Genomic DNA, 16811 nt, shown 5'->3' on the forward strand with positions numbered 1-16811 from the left:
GCGCCCGCTGCGGGCCAGGGCGCCGCGTGGGCTGATGGGAGTTGCAGGCGCGGCCGCCGCTGCCGCCTCACGCGGCCCGCGAATGTCGCCTGTCGCGACTCTGGGGCGGTGACAATGGGAGCCCGGGAACGGCTTCGCTGTCCTGAAATGTTTCCCTCTGAGTGCATTGCACAGCCGCAAGCACCCATATAAACGAGGAGCGAACTTGTCTCCGTTCTAATTCACCCGAGATTCATCGCTTTGAGTTCCCAAACCCGGCCCGGCCGCGGTGCCCAGAGCTCCCCCAGCCTGCCCGATAAATTCAGGAAGGCAAAGCTTTGCAAAGCACGCAGCGAGGAATTCCCCCTTGAAAACCCGGAGCAGGGAAATGCTCGGTGTGGGAATGCCCGAGGGCTGAGGGAAACGCTGCCTTCTCCTCCAGGTGTGGCCTCAGCCGGAATTCCCGTGATTTCAGCGGAACCGGGACTCGTCCATCGGTGGAACTGCAAGTCCTGAAGGAAATCTCCATAGCAGGAGTCGAGTTCTGAATGTTATTGATTTCCTAAGGCATTATTTTCACTTATTCTTCACACATTGTTCACTAAATTAGATTTTATTCAGATTTACATGGTTAAAATAAACAGAACCTTGTCAGTGGTGGGAGTTCCTGGAGGATGGTTCTGTCCTCTTCCTCCTCAGCCCTCAGTACCCAAACCAATCCCTGTCCTTTCCTCTGCTGTGCTTATGGAAAACTTGGCAAAACCCACTGCAAGTTCGTGTTTTGGGGGAAAACCTGAGATCTCAAATTGTCCCACATTTCAGGGAAGAGAGGGAAAGGAAAATGGTCACTGTAAAAACAAAGGAGCATTTAACCGGGATCACTGAATATTAATGGCAGGACTCAGGTACCTCAGCTAAGTAGCTGAGGTAGGTAATTACTGTCATTAATTAGTGTGGGGCAGATAAAGAGGTTTTTGTTTTTTTTTGTTTTACGTTTTACCCCATTCAAGGAACAGAGGAAAATAAAAGCCTGGACAGCACAGCTGCTTCTGAGTGTGAAGATTTGTTTTGCCATCACTTTCACAATCAGCTGTTTTTCTTGGGAAACTTTTTCCAAGATACTTGAGTTACTCATTTCTAGGAACTGGAGCCTCGTGTCCAGGAAAAGCTCCTGTTGGAGCAGGCAGGAGCTGCCCCTGTGCCTGGCAACAGAGATCCCACAAACAAACCAGGGAGCACACAGGGAACCTGTGTCCCAACCCAGGGACACAGAGAGCTCAGCACCCCCTGGGTGCCTCTTCTGCAGAAACAATCCCAGAGTGGTTTGGGTGGGAAGGGACTTAAAGTTCACCCAGTGCCACCCCTGCCATGGCAGGGACACCTCCCACTGTCCCAGGCTGCTCCAGCCCCAGTGTCCAACGTGGCCCTGGGCACTGCCAGGGATCCAGGGATGGAATTCCATGCCAGCCCTGCCCACCCTGCCAGGGAACAATTCCTCATTGCCAAGATCCCATCCAGCCCTGCCCTCTGGCAATTTAAAACCATTCCCCCTTGTCCTGCATATAAAAAGTCCATCTTCCTCCTTTTTAAAACCTCCTTCAGGCCCTGCAAGGCCACCCTGAGCTCAGCCCAAAGCTTCTCCTGTGCAGGTGAACAATCCCAGCTGTGCCAGCCTTTCCTCCCAGCAGAGCTGCTCCATCCCTCTGCCCATCCTGGAGCCTCCTCTGGGCTCTCTGCAGCAGCTCCAGCTCCTCCCTGGGCTGGGCCCAGGCCTGGGGCAGCTCTGCGGGTGCAGGAAATAAAATTATTAAAAAAAAAAAAAAAAAAAAAAAACAAAAAAACCCCAAAACCCACAAAAACAAACAAACAAACAAAAAAAAACCAAACAAAAACCACAAAAGAAACCCCCCAAAAAATAAAAATCCCAACCAACAACAACTAAACCCCCCCCCAAAAAAAATTAAAAACACACCAAAGAAACCCTCCAAAAATAAAAACCTAACCAAAAACAACATCTAAAAACCCAAATAAGGAAAACAACAAACCCCCCCCAACCAACCAACCAACCAAAACACAAAGAAACAAACAAAACCAAAAAAACCCCAAATTAAAAACCATATACACAAAAAAAAAACCCTAAACCCAGAAAGCAGGAGGAATAATACAAGTCCTTCAAGGAGAGAAGCATCCCCATGTGGGACAGGTGATCACTGTCAGCCCAGATGCAGTGACAGGTAAGGAGTTCCCTTCCCACCTCCAGGCTGGGGGCACCAATATTCCCCTGAGAAGTCCCTTCCCTCTTTAGTTTTGATTTTCTGCCATTCCCAAACCAAGCTAAATTTGTCAGTCTCAAATTGCCCAAATTTGGGGTGGATTTTCTAAGTGGACAAATGCAGCAGGCTCCTGACAATGAGAGGGCTCGGTGCCAACAATTCCAGCTTTTGCTCTGATGCTCAAACTCTTCCACTGATTTCACTGAAATCTTCCAAAATAATTCAGTGGGAGGTGGATACCCTGCAAATTTAGAAAAGAAATCCTGTTACTTGGCAGGACATTTTTGTAAGGCCATGGGCAATGGTTTTAAATGGACAGAGGGCAGGGCTGGATGGGATCTTGGGAATGAAAAATCCTTCCCTGGCAGGGTGGGCAGGGCTGGGCTGGAATTCCCAGAGCAGCTGGGGCTGCCCCTGGATCCCTGGCAGTGCCCAAGGCCAGGCTGGACACTGGGACAGTGGGAGGTGTCCCTGCCATGGCAGGGGTGGCTCTGGGAGGGCTTTGAGGTCCTTCCAACCCAAACCACTCTGGGATTCTGTGATGAGGAGCTCTGGATTAATGAAGAAATGGTTGGCAGCTCTTCATCACTTCATTTCTCTAATTGTTACTGCTGTTGGTTCCTGCATTCATTCCTGTGTTCAGCTGCAAGAGCAGGGTTAAATAAATATATTCTGGTTATTCCTGACTTTGTCACAAAGAGGTAACCAGGAGGGTACAGAATTTGCCCAAATCCATTTTGGATGTAACTGCACTCGTGGAGTCAACCAGATCCAAACTTGACTTGGATCTTCATTTGTTGTTTTCAGTTTTGGTGAGGCAGAACTGAATAAAAGAACTCCAGTAACAAATGAACCTAAACTGAAAGCCAAGGGAAAATATGTATTAACCTAGAACCATCCCTACATTTGGTTTTATTCCTGATTATCACAGAATCCTCATGGAATGGTCTGGGTTAGGGTTAGGGTTAGGGTTAGGGTTAGGGTTAGGAAGAGACTTTAAAGACCATCCAGTTCCAAACCCTTCCACTTTTCTACCTGATTGTTTCTGGGGCATCATTTAAGAAATAGATTTAAATTATTTGGAATAATTCCATTTCTGTATTTGTCTCAACCCAGAGCTGAAATGGATGGATTAATTGGTTTGGAATGACAGCATTCCCCATTTGGGATAACCTAGGGAAGCTGGGGTTACCCAAACTTTTTTTGGGTACCCAGAACCTATTTTCATTTGGGGTTTTTTATTTTGAAAGTTTTGAAATCTTTGCTCAGAGGACAGTGGTGTAGAATCACAGAATGGTTTGGATTGGAAGGGATTTAACTGCAGGACTTCAATGGGAGAAGTTCTACAGTTTATACAAAATCATTTCAAAACTACACTTTTAAGGAGCTCAGAGATTATGAATTCTAATAAAAAAGTAATTTCAAATCTTGTTGATGTGTTGGACAATTTTGAGATCATTCCATGGTTTCTGTAAGCACATTTGACAAATTGTTTTTACACCAAGGAGAGGGGAGAAGAAAAGTGATGCCCTGAAGAACAGGAAATAAATGGAAATCCATTCTTTTTGGTGGAGAAATCAGCAAATCCCACAAATTCTGCACCACACAAGTGAAAGAAGAAAGAAGAAAGGTAATAAAAAAAGAAATTAAAATCTCTGCACCACATAGAGGGACTGCACACACATTAAATCTCACCAATATCTTCTAAAATGTTTCCCCACTGCACAGAAATTTCCTTTTCTTTAAAAATGATGTTTTAAAGTCGATCAGACTTCAAAGAACTAGTAAGAAAATACTGAAGAAGGCAGCAAAATAAACTTAATTATTCACATAGCAAGGTGAGAAAAGCTGACTGGGATGAAACAAAGCTGGGGGAACATCCAGGAAAAAAAGTCTAAAGAAACTGTTTAAATGGAGAGAGGTACAATAAAAGGAAAAAACCCCATAAATTATAATGATATTGGTGAAGGATTTTTAAAGGTATTTAATAATGAACTAATTTTCCAGCCAAAATACAGAGATTTACAGAAGGGAATTCCCTCAGAGGAACTGTCATTAGATACTTTAAAAAGGGCTTGGACTGGCTGAAAATTGCACTGAGCTTCACTTGCCACTCAGGAAAATTAGCAAATAAGGAAAATAATGTTATAAAACGTGCAGGGGCGACAAAAACAGTGGGTAAAACAAAACAAGTGGTTTAGACATTAAAGAAAAGAGTATATTTGGCAGGGAAAGAAAATAATGACTGAATATCCTGAATAAAAAGTACTTAGAAATCAGAAAAATATATTAAAGAATTAAATAATTAGGTATTCATTAGGTAATTTTTTCTAGTAAAAGGTTGTTACTGGATGTTGAGGGATTCTGAATGATGATGGGCAAGCTGATATCTTTAAAAATGTCGTGGTAAAATAAACTCTATACAAAATAGTGAATTTTGGAGGCTTGTGTGTGATAACTGATGGATACGGAGAAATTGTTTGGGAATTTATATTTATTTTTATATTTTATATAATATATATTATAAATATATATATATTTATATATAATATAATATAATATATATTTTTTATTTATATATAATATATAAAATAATATATATTAAATATATAAATATATAAAATAATATATATTATAAATATATAATATATATAATATATAAATATATATAAATATAAAATATAAATATATAAAATATATATTTATAAATATATGAATATATAAAATAATATATATATTTTAATATATAAAATAATATATATATTTTATTTATATAATTATATTTATCTTTATAATTTACATTTATTTATATATTTTTAAATAACCCATGGCAGGATACAGGTATGGAGAATAAAACCACAAATAAATACAAAATAAGTGCACATTCCAACTAAAACTTGTATATTCTGCCAGCAGCAATGAATTATAGTATACAGTGTGAAAAAAAGGTGTTTGTGTTTTCAAATAATATTAAAATAATAATGAAAGTTGAATGAAAAATTAAAATTGACTGACTCTTTGAGTGCTGATAGCCCTTGAAAAGAATTTGGGATTTATGCAGATATTGCAAATATTGGCAGGTGTATTAAACAAAAATTGTGGTGCCCAACATTTATGTGGAAGCAAAGTTTTGTAGTGACCTCAAAGGGGACTGGAATGGAAAAATAACTTTTTAATTTTTTTTTTTTTTTAATATTGATTTGATACCAGGGGGAAAAATTGTACCAGGGAGTGATCTGCACACCCTCAGCTGTTTACATTTCCTTGTGACATAAATAGCTTTTGAAACTCCAAGTGTAAGGTTACAATTCATGGCTCAGTTTTTCCTCCTGGTTGTAAGGAGTGTGTAACTGGGGTGCTAATGGCAGGGTATTTCCACCCTCCCTGCTCAGGTGGTTGGAGCTTCCTCAGGCAGTGAACACAGATTTTTTTAGGCTTTTTCTTGTCAAATAGGAGGAAAACTGTGTAACTCAGCCCTTTAAAGAGATTTTTCCATTATAGATAGGGCACACCAAGCAAAACTGTTGATTTTATGTTTTTAATGATATGTTTTCAGTATTTTAGATTGGAGTAAGGGACAGTATGGAAATTATTTTTAAGTTTCAGAGAAGGCTGGACAGGGTTTGGAGCAGCCTGGGACAGTGGGAGAGGTCCCTGCCAAGGCAGGGGTGGCACTGGATGGGCTTTAAGGTCCCTCCCAACCCAACCCATTCCATGGCTCTGTGATTTCTGAGCTGAGCTTGGGGTGACTCCCAAAGCCAAATCCTTTCTGTCAGGATCAGGAGCAGAGTGGGCAGGGCCCAAAGAGCAGCAAGGTGTTAAAGGAACACACAGAGAAAGCAAAATCACAGAGAAATCAAAATTCCTGTTCTTGCCTCTGAGTTCACAGTGCCAGAGTTCCACAGAACCCCAAATCCCTGAGGCTGGCACAGCCCTGCCAGCCCATGCAGTGCCAGCTGTGCCCCATGGGCACCTTGTCCCCAGCCCAGAGCACTCAGTGCCACCTGCAGGGGACACCTGCAGGGCTGGGCACTGCAAAGCTCCCTGGACAGCCCCTGCCAAGGCCTGAGCTCCCTTGCCATGGGCAAATTGCTGCTGCTGTCCAAGCTGAGCCTGCCCTGGCCCAGCCTGAGGCCGTTCCCTCTGCTCCTGTCCCTGTGCCCTGGGAGCAGAGCCCGACCCCCCCGGCTGTGCCCTCCTGGCAGGGACTTGTGCAGAGCCACAAGGGCCCCTGAGCCTCCTTTGCTCCAGCCCCAGCCCCTGCCCAGCTCCCTCAGGGATTCTGCAGCCCCTGCCCAGCTCCCTCAGGGATTCTGCAGCCCCTGCCCAGCTCCCTCAGGGATTCTCCAGCCCCTGCCCAGCTCCCTCAGGGATTCTCCAGCCCCTGCCCAGCTCCCTCAGGGATTCTGCAGCCCCTGCCCAGCTCCCTCAGGGATTCTGCAGCCCCTGCCCAGCTCCCTCAGGGATTCTCCAGCCCCTGCCCAGCTCCGTTCCCTGCCCTGGACACGCTCCAGCCCCTCCAGGGCTCTCCTGCAGGAGCAGAATTGCACAGAGCTCTCAATGTGAAATCTGTGTTGTCCCAAATCCATGTTCTCCCAAATCCCTCTTGTCCAAGAGCTGAAGAACTGCCTCCCTGTGTTCCCCACGAACCAGGTGGAGCAGGCAAACAGGAAGATCCATGGTTAAGTGCTCCCAGGATTTTCTGGGACAATGAGCTTCCCAGACAAAGCACCATGTGGAAAATAATAATAAAGAAGCCTTTATGCAAAAGAAGCAAGAGAAGAATGGATCAAAAACTGGCAGGATGAGAGGAAAGAAATAAAACAGCACTGAAAGGTCACTTTTCAGAGAAGGGGAGGTCACAGGAGGAGCCTGCAGGGAGCTGTGCTGTGCCTGGTGCTGCTTCATGCATCCCTCATGATCTGGAGAGAGGGGCCGGGCAGGGACACACCACAGCCTGCTGAAGGGATTGAGGTGTTCAGGTGAAGGAAAGGCAGAGGACAAAGTGAGGTGCAGTTAAAGGGCTTTGCTGGAGAACTGAATAAAAACCTTACAAGAGTGAAGGACTGGATAATGAAATGGCAGAGAAAAATCTGATGTAGTAAAGTAGTGCTCAGTACTGAGCAGGGAAATTCTGTGTACATAGGGATGGGCTCTTAGCTGGTTTTACACTCTCAACTGAGATCTTTGGGTTCTGATTACTATTGCCATGAAAATATCAGCACAATGTTCCCTTTTAGTGAGAGAAACAAATCAAATATTTGGAATTATTAAGGACACAAAATAAAGAACAAACCAGAGAACACTGCAGCACACCTGCCCTGGTATCAATCCATAGTTCTCTGTGCATGGAGCAGTGTGTGCAGTTCTCTCCCAGACATCTTAAAAAGGATTCCAGGACCTGAAGGAGCTGACAAAAAAGCTGGAGAGAGACAATTTCCAGGGGATGCAGAGACAGCACCCAGGGAATGGCTGCCAGTGCCAGAGGGCAGGGCTGGATGGGATCTTGGCAATGAGGAATTGTTCCCTGGCAGGGTGGGCAGGGCTGGGATGGAATTCCACCCCTGGATCCCTGGCAGTGCCCAAGGCCAGGCTGGACACTGGGGACATTGGAGCAGCCTGGGACAGTGGAGGTGTCCCTGCCATGGCAGGGCTGGGATGATCTTTCAGACCCTTCCAACCCCACCCATTCCATGATTCCATCCCTCTGCAGATCATCCCATTGTTTGTGGCTGCTGCAGCTGGTATGACATGGACATACAGAAAAGCCTTGCAAGACTTGAGTGCAAAGGGGAAGTTCAAGCACTGAGTCTTTGATAGTTTTTAAAATTTTCTTGCTGTGACATCATTGATTCTAAACCTTTAACTCTGTTTTGCCCCCTGCCAAGGGCTGATGTCCCCTCAGGTTCAGCACACCTGCCCTGCTCAGCCTGGGACAGTGGGAGGTGTCCCTGCCATGGCAGGGGTGGCACTGGGTGGGCTTTGAGCTCCCTTCCAACCCAAACAGTTCTGGGATTTTTGTGTTTCTGGGATTCTGGGATCTCAACATGCCAATTCTGAAAACCAGAATTTTGGAGCAAACTCCTCCTCCCAGCATTGCCTCCCAGCCTCAGCCATGGCCTTCAAGGACAGGTGAGGCTGCTGCAGAGAGCCCTGGCTTTGGCGTTTAGGACACTTGGGAAAACAGCAAATCCTTGGAAAAGTTTCCCAGTAAGGAATTTCCCCCCCATGGAACAGATCCATGGAAAAACCTTGTGTTGTTGTCCCTTTGGCTAAGAAGGTGATGCTCAGAATCTGGAATTGGGGTAAAAATTAACACCACAGACTTGGTGTATTTACTATAATTTATTACATATCAATTTCACTGCCTTGAAAAGCAACATAAAAAAGACAACAAAAAGTTCTTTCTTGTGACAATTTAAGCAAGAAATATTTTTTAGCTGCTGTTTTCAGCCTTTGAAACTTGAAGTTGCTTATAAATTTCCCCGACCAAAATATTACCCTTCCAAAAAAAAACCACCCCAAATTCTCCTTGTTCCTTCCACTTAAAACAGAAGAAAAAAAAAGCTAGGGGAGTTTTAAAGAATAAAAAATCAGCCTGAAGCAACACCCAGGACAGGAAACTTCTTCCAAGCAGTTAAAGCTTGGCAAACCTGCAAAGAATGGAAAACAAACAAGCAAGGATCAGCTGAATGTTTGTCTCAGCCTGAGTGTTCTGGACACACACAAAACCTCCCAAAGTACCTCAAATCCCCAAAAGAAGGTCAGGAAGTGTTCTCTTCCTGATGTTTCATGTGTGCTCTGTCCATCCCAGATACAAAGTTCCTGTGTATATTTGAGCATTGGTTTTTATGTATATAAATGGCATTAATTAGTATTTCATTAATGGAATTCTTCAAAATGTATTAATTTAGACTTTTCTGTGTCAAAGTTGAGATTTACATTGCTCATACACCTAGAGTCGACTAGTTTATTTTAGCAGAATAAATAAAATAAATATCCAGAGTAGGTTATGTTACATTGATTTTTTTTAAATATTTACACTTCTACAGGTGCATTTGGCTACTTGGAATTTTCTCAATGCTTTTCATTTAGCTTTGTTTTAATTTTTAACTGGAAATCTTTATGTTCTGCTTGAAATTTGGGTTCAGCAGTCCAGTTTCACCTCTTTGAGGTAATCCCTTTCAAAAACTGCTCTGTCAATATATCAAAATTCAGTTGAGATTTATTGTGAAAAGATTTGCTGTTATGCATAGGTTGGAAGAGGGAAAAACAACAGATTGAGGGGATTTTTAAGCTTTTGTTTTTCAAAACTGGGTTTTATAAACCAAGAGAAACTTTTGGTTTCTGGGAGCACGAGTGTTGTGTGTCCTGCGGATGTGAGCATTCAGGAGAGGATATTTGAGTGGAAAGAGATCTAAACCCACCATCTAATTCAATTTATTCATCAACCTGATGGGCCCTGCACACAAAAATATCAAATCCCTGGAGTAATGGTAATTTTCTTCTCCAGAAAGGAAAGAATTGGTGGGCAGTGCTGTTACACAGAGCAGAGTGTGGTGTGGTGCAACCCCTGCCTCAGAGAGTTTCCTCTGCAGCTGCTGCTCAGTGAAATCTTTCCCAGCTCCACAGATTTGCCAACTTCAGCAAGGCCACTGGACAATTTCAAACCCAAAAGATTTCTTGGGAAACAAATGAAGGTTTCTGAAATATCACTTAAACAAGCAGCACACCTCATCTTCCATTGTGCTGCCAGTGCCTGCCAGTTGTCCCCAGTTTAAACCCATTTTTTAATGTTCCTTATATCAGGGAATCATAGATCCCAGAATGGTTTGGCTTGGGATGTTAAACTCATCTCATCCCACCCCTGCCATGGCAGGGACACCTTCCACTGTCCCAGGCTGCTCCAAACCCAATGTCCAACCTGGCCTTGGGCACACCCAGCTGCCTTGGGCACCCTGTGCCAGGGCCTGCCCACCTTCAGGAATTGTTCCTGATATCCCACCCAATCCCACCTTCTGTCAGTTTGAAGCCATCCCCCTTGTCCTGTCACTCCTTTATGGTCCTTTCCAACCCAAACCAGATTCTGTGATTCCACCCCACATTTGTTTTTGGGTGCTGGACCCTTTGCAAAGTTTCCTGACGTCCTGAGACCTGACAGCCAGGACATCTCCATGGCTGGTTTTGAAGTCCCCCTGGCACTTCTGCAGCTGAGGGTCCCTGACAGTGACAGTGGGAATAGAGAGAACTGAAGCTTCTTTGAAAGGATGGAGAACTGTCAGGTTCGGTTGTTTGTCTTTGCTTCGACACGGGTAGGGTGGTTCTTGGGTGGCACGCGATGCAAAGGATGAGTCTGGACTCTTCAGCTTTTCAATCTTCAGGTTGTTTATTGTTTCTTATCTACAAAATTTTCTGTCTGCCCAACAGAGGTCTGATCTGCAAGCAGTCACAGGCACTCTCTGACCACCCACGGGGCGGTCATGTCTTTTTATACTAAAATCTACGTACACAATATTTACTTTTATTTCCCAATGCTTTTCACCCATGTTAGCAAGTGCACCTTCACCATAAACCAATCCCCAAGTGCCAACATCATCACAGGAGATGGAGGACAAGAAGAAGAAAGAAGAAGGACAAGACACGCCCTGATCCCTCCATCTTGTCTCCATAACCCCCCTGTACCAAAAACCTTAAAGTCTATATCTCACCCTCTAAATGTGTCTCTTTTACACCTTTTACTCTAAAGTGATTCTCATGTCCTCAAACTCTTGTTACTTCTGTGGATGGGTCAAAATCAAGCCACCAAACACTCTTGGCGACATTCCAGGATTTCCGAGACCCCCAAGGGTTCTCCTGGCATCTCTGGACATCGGGAATGATGTGCTGAGATCCCACAGAGAACTGTAAGGTTTTCTGGATTCCTCCACCCTTTACACTCAGAGGGAACTGGGGCCTGATTTCCCCGTGGCTCCAGCCCAGGTGGTTTGTGTGCCAGCAGGTTCAGGTGGTGCCCAGCACTTCCCCCTCCGTGGTGTTGTGCCCTCTCCAGAGTTCCAGCAGCCTGGGGGAGCTGCCCTGGGAGCGCTGCAGGGATGTCCCTGCCCTGGGAGCACAGCCCTGCCCAGAGTTATTTTGGGAGCTCCATCCTGGCAGGTCCCTGTGGAATTCCAGCAGGGATCTCAGCAGAAGGTCAGCACTGACCTTGCCTTGCAGCTCCCTGGAATAGCTCCCAGAGGGGAAATGCAGGCCCCAAAAATGGTGCCCTATAAAAGAGGAGTGCTGGCCCCCAGAGCAATTAGCCTAATTAGTGATGCCACAGAGCAGCTCCAGGGCCTGGCAGTGGGGACACCCAGGAACTGGAATGCACCTCACAGGGAGGGGAGGTACACACAGCTCCTCTGCAGAAAATACAAACTCTTTGTTCTGGTTCATAATCCTGAGTGGATCAGCCCTTGATTGGAGCCTCAGCTCTTGCAATGGTTTTTTATTCCTCACAGGGCTCAGCCACCTTGGGCAGAGGTGGTGAATAAAGAGATTCAGAGGAGCTGGTGGCTGGGTGAGGATTGATCCTGGCTAATCACTGAACCTTCTCTCACTTTGGGGAAAGCTGAACTGTTGTGGGAAGTTTCACCTGACCATCAGGAAGAACTTGGCTGTGCAGTGACTGAGCCCTGGACTTCTCTGGGTACCCTGTGCCAGGGCCTCACCACCCTCAGAGCAAAGAATTTCATTGTAATCTCTAATTTAAATTTACTCTTTTCCAGCTTGAGGCCATTTCTCCTTGTCCCATCACTCCATGCTCTTGTAAAAAGTCTCTCTCCATCTTTCTTCTGAACTGGGATGGGATGGAAGATCTGGGAGGGAAAAAGGAACAGACAACAAAGCATTCCTGCTTCTACTGAAGAATGACTTCTTGGCCTAATGAAGTTCCCTAAGTGACAATTTTAGGAAAAAACTATTTAAAATTCATCACAATTTCTTTTTCTTTGCTAGCAGGAGACTGATCAAGTGGACACCAAGCAGAACTTACTTCTAAGAACTTTCTTGAGTGGATTTGTGTCAGGATACCACAAATATCATGGTCTGGAATTTCAAGAACAAAATCCCTGTGGAAGCTGCACAAGGAGCTTTCTCCTGGCAGCAAGAAGCAAGTTTTCATTTTGGCCAGCAAAGACACCAATCCTGCTGCACCAGAGAGCAGGGAATTGGTATGGAAGAGGGAAGGGGCCAATGAAAGAGGAATGGGATTTTAATGGAATTGAGGACAGTTTTTGACTCTTCCAGGAATTCTGACAGAGAAGCAAAAGCTGGGCATTGAACAGGTGTAGAGCCAAATATGTTACAGGCAGCAGAACCCAAGATTTTTAAAGAGCCATGCATTGTACTGGTCCTTTTGGATAGGAGGGGAACTTTATAAATGAACCTTTTTTGTTTGTTTGTTTTCCCTGTTTTCTAACGCAGGGAAACCAGATTCCTCTAAAAGTTGGAAATTGAGGGTGTAGAGACATACTTGACATTGTAGCACCTGATTTACAAAAGTTTTAAAGAATCACAGTTCTTCAGAATGCCCTGATTTTAACAGGAACTGTTCTGCACTCCCACAAATGTATTTATCATGGAAAATGGTCTTAGGAGGACTTCTGGGATTCAGCTTCCAATATGCACTTCCCTAGGATAACTAACAGAGCCTTTTTTTTCCCTGGAGACTTCTTCCCCAGAAACTCCATGGTTTTGGGAAGGATTTTCACAGAATCACTGAGGTTGGACAAGATCTCCAAGATCATCAGGTCCCAGCTGTGCCCCATGCCCAGAGCACTCAGTGCCACCTCCAGGTGTTCCTTGGACACCTCCAGGGATGGGCACTCCAAACCTCCCTGGGCCTCTTCCAATACTTAACAACCATTTCCATGAAAAAACCAAAAATCCTCCTGATGTCCAGAAATTCCTGCCTGATGTTTTAAACCAGAAGAGAAACTTTTCATGCTCAGGAGCGTGATCTTCACCGTGAGTGTGAACACCAAGAACAATTCCAGGGATTATCAGGGAGAACTCAAGGAAATGAATGCACTTTTTAAATTTTTTTTTTGGAACAAGGCTCATCCAGCAGCAGTTCCAGGACCTTCTGGTCCAGAGGCGTGCCAGCCTACACAGTGTGCAGCTCTGGCTGCCAATCCAAAGCCGGTACAATCGAAGCCGGCTCTGATGATGACTCAAAAGCTGATCTATCTCCATCCCAACGGGTTACCATGGCAACCCCTCTGGCCTAAAAAGAGCTGGACCACATCAGTTCCTTAGCAGCACCTTTTTGACAGGCGAAACACAAGCTGCTGCCTCCAGATGATGGCTTCATGTGGAACTGAGGCTGGCTGGGAGCTGCCACAGTGCTCTGGGAAGTGCTGATGATGTAACCCATGGAGGAAAACTTCTGCTGGGACTTCACTTGGGGTTGGGGCCTGGCACCCTCTGTTCTGCTGAGCTCTTCTAAGCCTTCTGATGTTTATGTTCTTGTAAGGAACTTTCTCACACAGTTTTATGCAAATAATTATTGTTCTACATTCTTTTCTGGAGGAGGAGAAATTTGATGGGCTGTTGGTTTGACCATTGGAGAGGTGGCACTGTTGTTCTCCAATCCACCGTCACTTTTGAAAGTCTATAAATGTTCAAGTCAGAAATTAAACTTCTTCTTTTTACCTCAGAAGTTCCAGTATCTGCACTGTTTTATTTTGTGTCTGATAGTGACAGGGGTGTCATGGACACATTTTATGAAAAATCATTTTGCCAGGACTTTTTCTCCTGAGAAGCTGAGAGGCCTCAGGACTGAAATGTAACCAATGGTTATCTGCTGCTGTGGAATGCAACAGGTGCATCTGGGATTGGGCTCATGTGGTTGTTTTTAATTAATGGCCAATCACAGTCAGCTGGCTCGAACTCTCTGGTCAGTCACAAGATTTTATTATCATTGCATTCCTTTCTATTCCTTTCTAGCCTTTTGATGAAATCCTTTATTCTATTCTTTTAGTATCATTTTAGTATATAATTTTCTTTTAATATAAATCATAATAAATCACCCTTCTGAAACATGGAGTCAAGATTCTCATCTCTTCCCTCATCTGGGACCCCTGGGAGCCACCACCACACAGGGGCCCAGCACCAAAGGAACTGAGCTGTGGGGTGGCTTTGGTGGAGAAACACAACTGCAGAATCTTTCTTTCTGTATTTTGATGGAATTCTTCCTGAAGATCTTCCAGCTTGGGCCTGGTGACCTAAGAAGGCCCCTCTTGCAGTGGGATTATTGGAATTGCTGGTGGTCCATCACAGCATCAAAACCTGTACCCAAAGTCCAAATGTGGAGCTCTGGAAAAGTCAGGGTGCCCATGGCTGCTGTGAAGGGAGCCTGGAGTTCAGGCAGAGCTGGAAATGCTCCAGAAGGAAAACTGCAGGGCTACAAGGGCAGGTGGGATCAGGGAATGAAGCCTTGCAGAGCCCACAGTGAGAGGCAGATGGGCCCCTCTGCTCCATGCAGGAAGGCTGGAAAGGGAAAAAATGGGATGTATTACCCATAATCACACTCCCCTGCCATAGAATCACAGTTTGGGTCAGAAGGGACATCAAAAACCATCCAGTGCCACCCCTGCCATGGCAGGGACACCTCCCACTGTCCCAGGCTGCTCCAGCCCCAGTGTCCAGCCTGGCCTTGGGCACTGCACAGATCCAGCTGCTCTGGGCACCCTGTGCCAGGGCCTGCCCACCCTCACAGGGAACAACTTCTTCATATCCCAAACCTAAATTTCCCCGTTTCAGTTTGAAGCCACTGCCCCTTGTCCTGTCACTGCAGTTCCTGATGAGTTCTCCCTCTCCAACTCCTCTGTAGCCCCTTCAGACACTGGAAGGTGCTGGGAGGTCTCCACACAAGCTCCTCTTCTCCAGGCTGAGCAATCCCAACTCTTCAGCTGTTGTGTTGTTTCTTTTACATCTCTTCCATTTCTCTAGGATGCTGTACATTATTTCCTCTCTTAGAACTCATTTCTCCACTCTCTTTCCTCCTCATTTTTAATGTGGTTTTTTTCCTTATTTTTTTCTCAGTTTTTCTGCTTATTATTGGTTTGTTTTTTTGGTCCTCAATATTCTGCTTTCTGAGGGTTGGTCTCTTAGGAAGAGAAACCCAAGTATTTCTTACAAGCCTGTTCACTAATTCATGTAGAATGTACACAACCTCCTGTTTTCAAGCACTGCCAACCTCCTTCAAGTGGGGAGTTTAAAAAAAGAACTATCAAGTCTTTCCTTCTTGGCAGTCCCTCCCTTCCTAAAGAAAATAAACAAGGAGTAAGATTTGATAATTTTTGATAAGCCAGAACTTGGATTCCCTTCATCCAGGTCAAAACTCTGTGCACAGTTTCCAGGTGAGGCAGGATTCTGGTGGAATCCCAGCCTGGAGGATCCCTAAGCTGAGCCCTAAACCTCCAGCACAGAACACAAGTTCAGTTCCTGACAACCCTTTCCTCCTGACTTTTTCCTCCTGATGTCCAACCTGAACCTCCCCTTGCTTTTTAATAAAATGGATATTGAAGAGAACACTTTTGTACCATGCAGGTTATTCATTATCCAAATAAAATTAACAAACCAAAAAAATCTAGTTGTTTGTGCTGGAAAATAACATTTTTAAAAGATGTCATCACCTTTTAAAGGACATTTTATCTCTGCCCAAGGTGCCAGAGCTTGGGTATAGCCAGCAAAATAAAAGTAGAGGATGACTGAGCAAATGCACAAACTCTTGAAAACTCTGTAATATTTTTAAGTGTTAGCAAAATAAACCCTCAAAACCTAACAAAAACCCCCAAACCCCGGGAAGTTACAGTAATGCAGTGAAGAGTGTAACAAATTTCTGTGAGCTTTGTAGTTACCTACACTGAGCAGCAGAGAAACTGTTCTGTCACTGCCATCACACAGGCCAGGAAGAGATTTTAGAGGGGAAAAAATCCTCAGGGAATGCCCCCTCTGAGAGTGGAGCTGTTCTTCCTGACTGAGGGACTGGGCAGAGGTTGGCCTTGGAGATCTTGGAATTGTCCATGTGGGGAGAGCCCTCCAGGATCACCCAGCCCCACCTTCATCAGCCCAACCCCTGTCCCCAGGGCCACATCCAGACTGCTCTGGGACAATTCCAGGGACTCCAAACCTCCCTGGGCAGCTCAGCCCAAGGCCTGACCACTCTGCCAGGGAAATTTTCTGTCCCAATCTCCAACCTGAGCCTGCCCTGGTGCCATTTGAGGCCATTTCCTCTCCTCCTTTCCCTTGGGACAGGGCAGCAGAGCCTGACCCCCCTCACTGCCCCTCCTGTCAGGAGTTGTGCAGAGCAGTGAGGTCCCCCCTGAGCCTCCTTTGCTGCAGGCTCAGCCCCTGCCCAGCTCCCTCAGGTGTTCCTGTCCACATCCCAGGACAAGAGCCACATTCTGGCCACGCTCAGAGTCACTGAGAGAAGCGTCAAAAGCAGCTCCAAGTGACCTCAAATCTTTCTGGGGCTGAGGGGAATGAGAAAGGAGCACTTAAATCACAATGCTCCCA

The sequence above is a fragment of the Agelaius tricolor genome, unplaced genomic scaffold, assembly GCF_023055355.1.
Source record: "Agelaius tricolor isolate 1412-34295 unplaced genomic scaffold, bAgeTri1.0.p SCAF_7, whole genome shotgun sequence".
Classification (NCBI taxonomy): Eukaryota; Metazoa; Chordata; class Aves; order Passeriformes; family Icteridae; genus Agelaius; species Agelaius tricolor.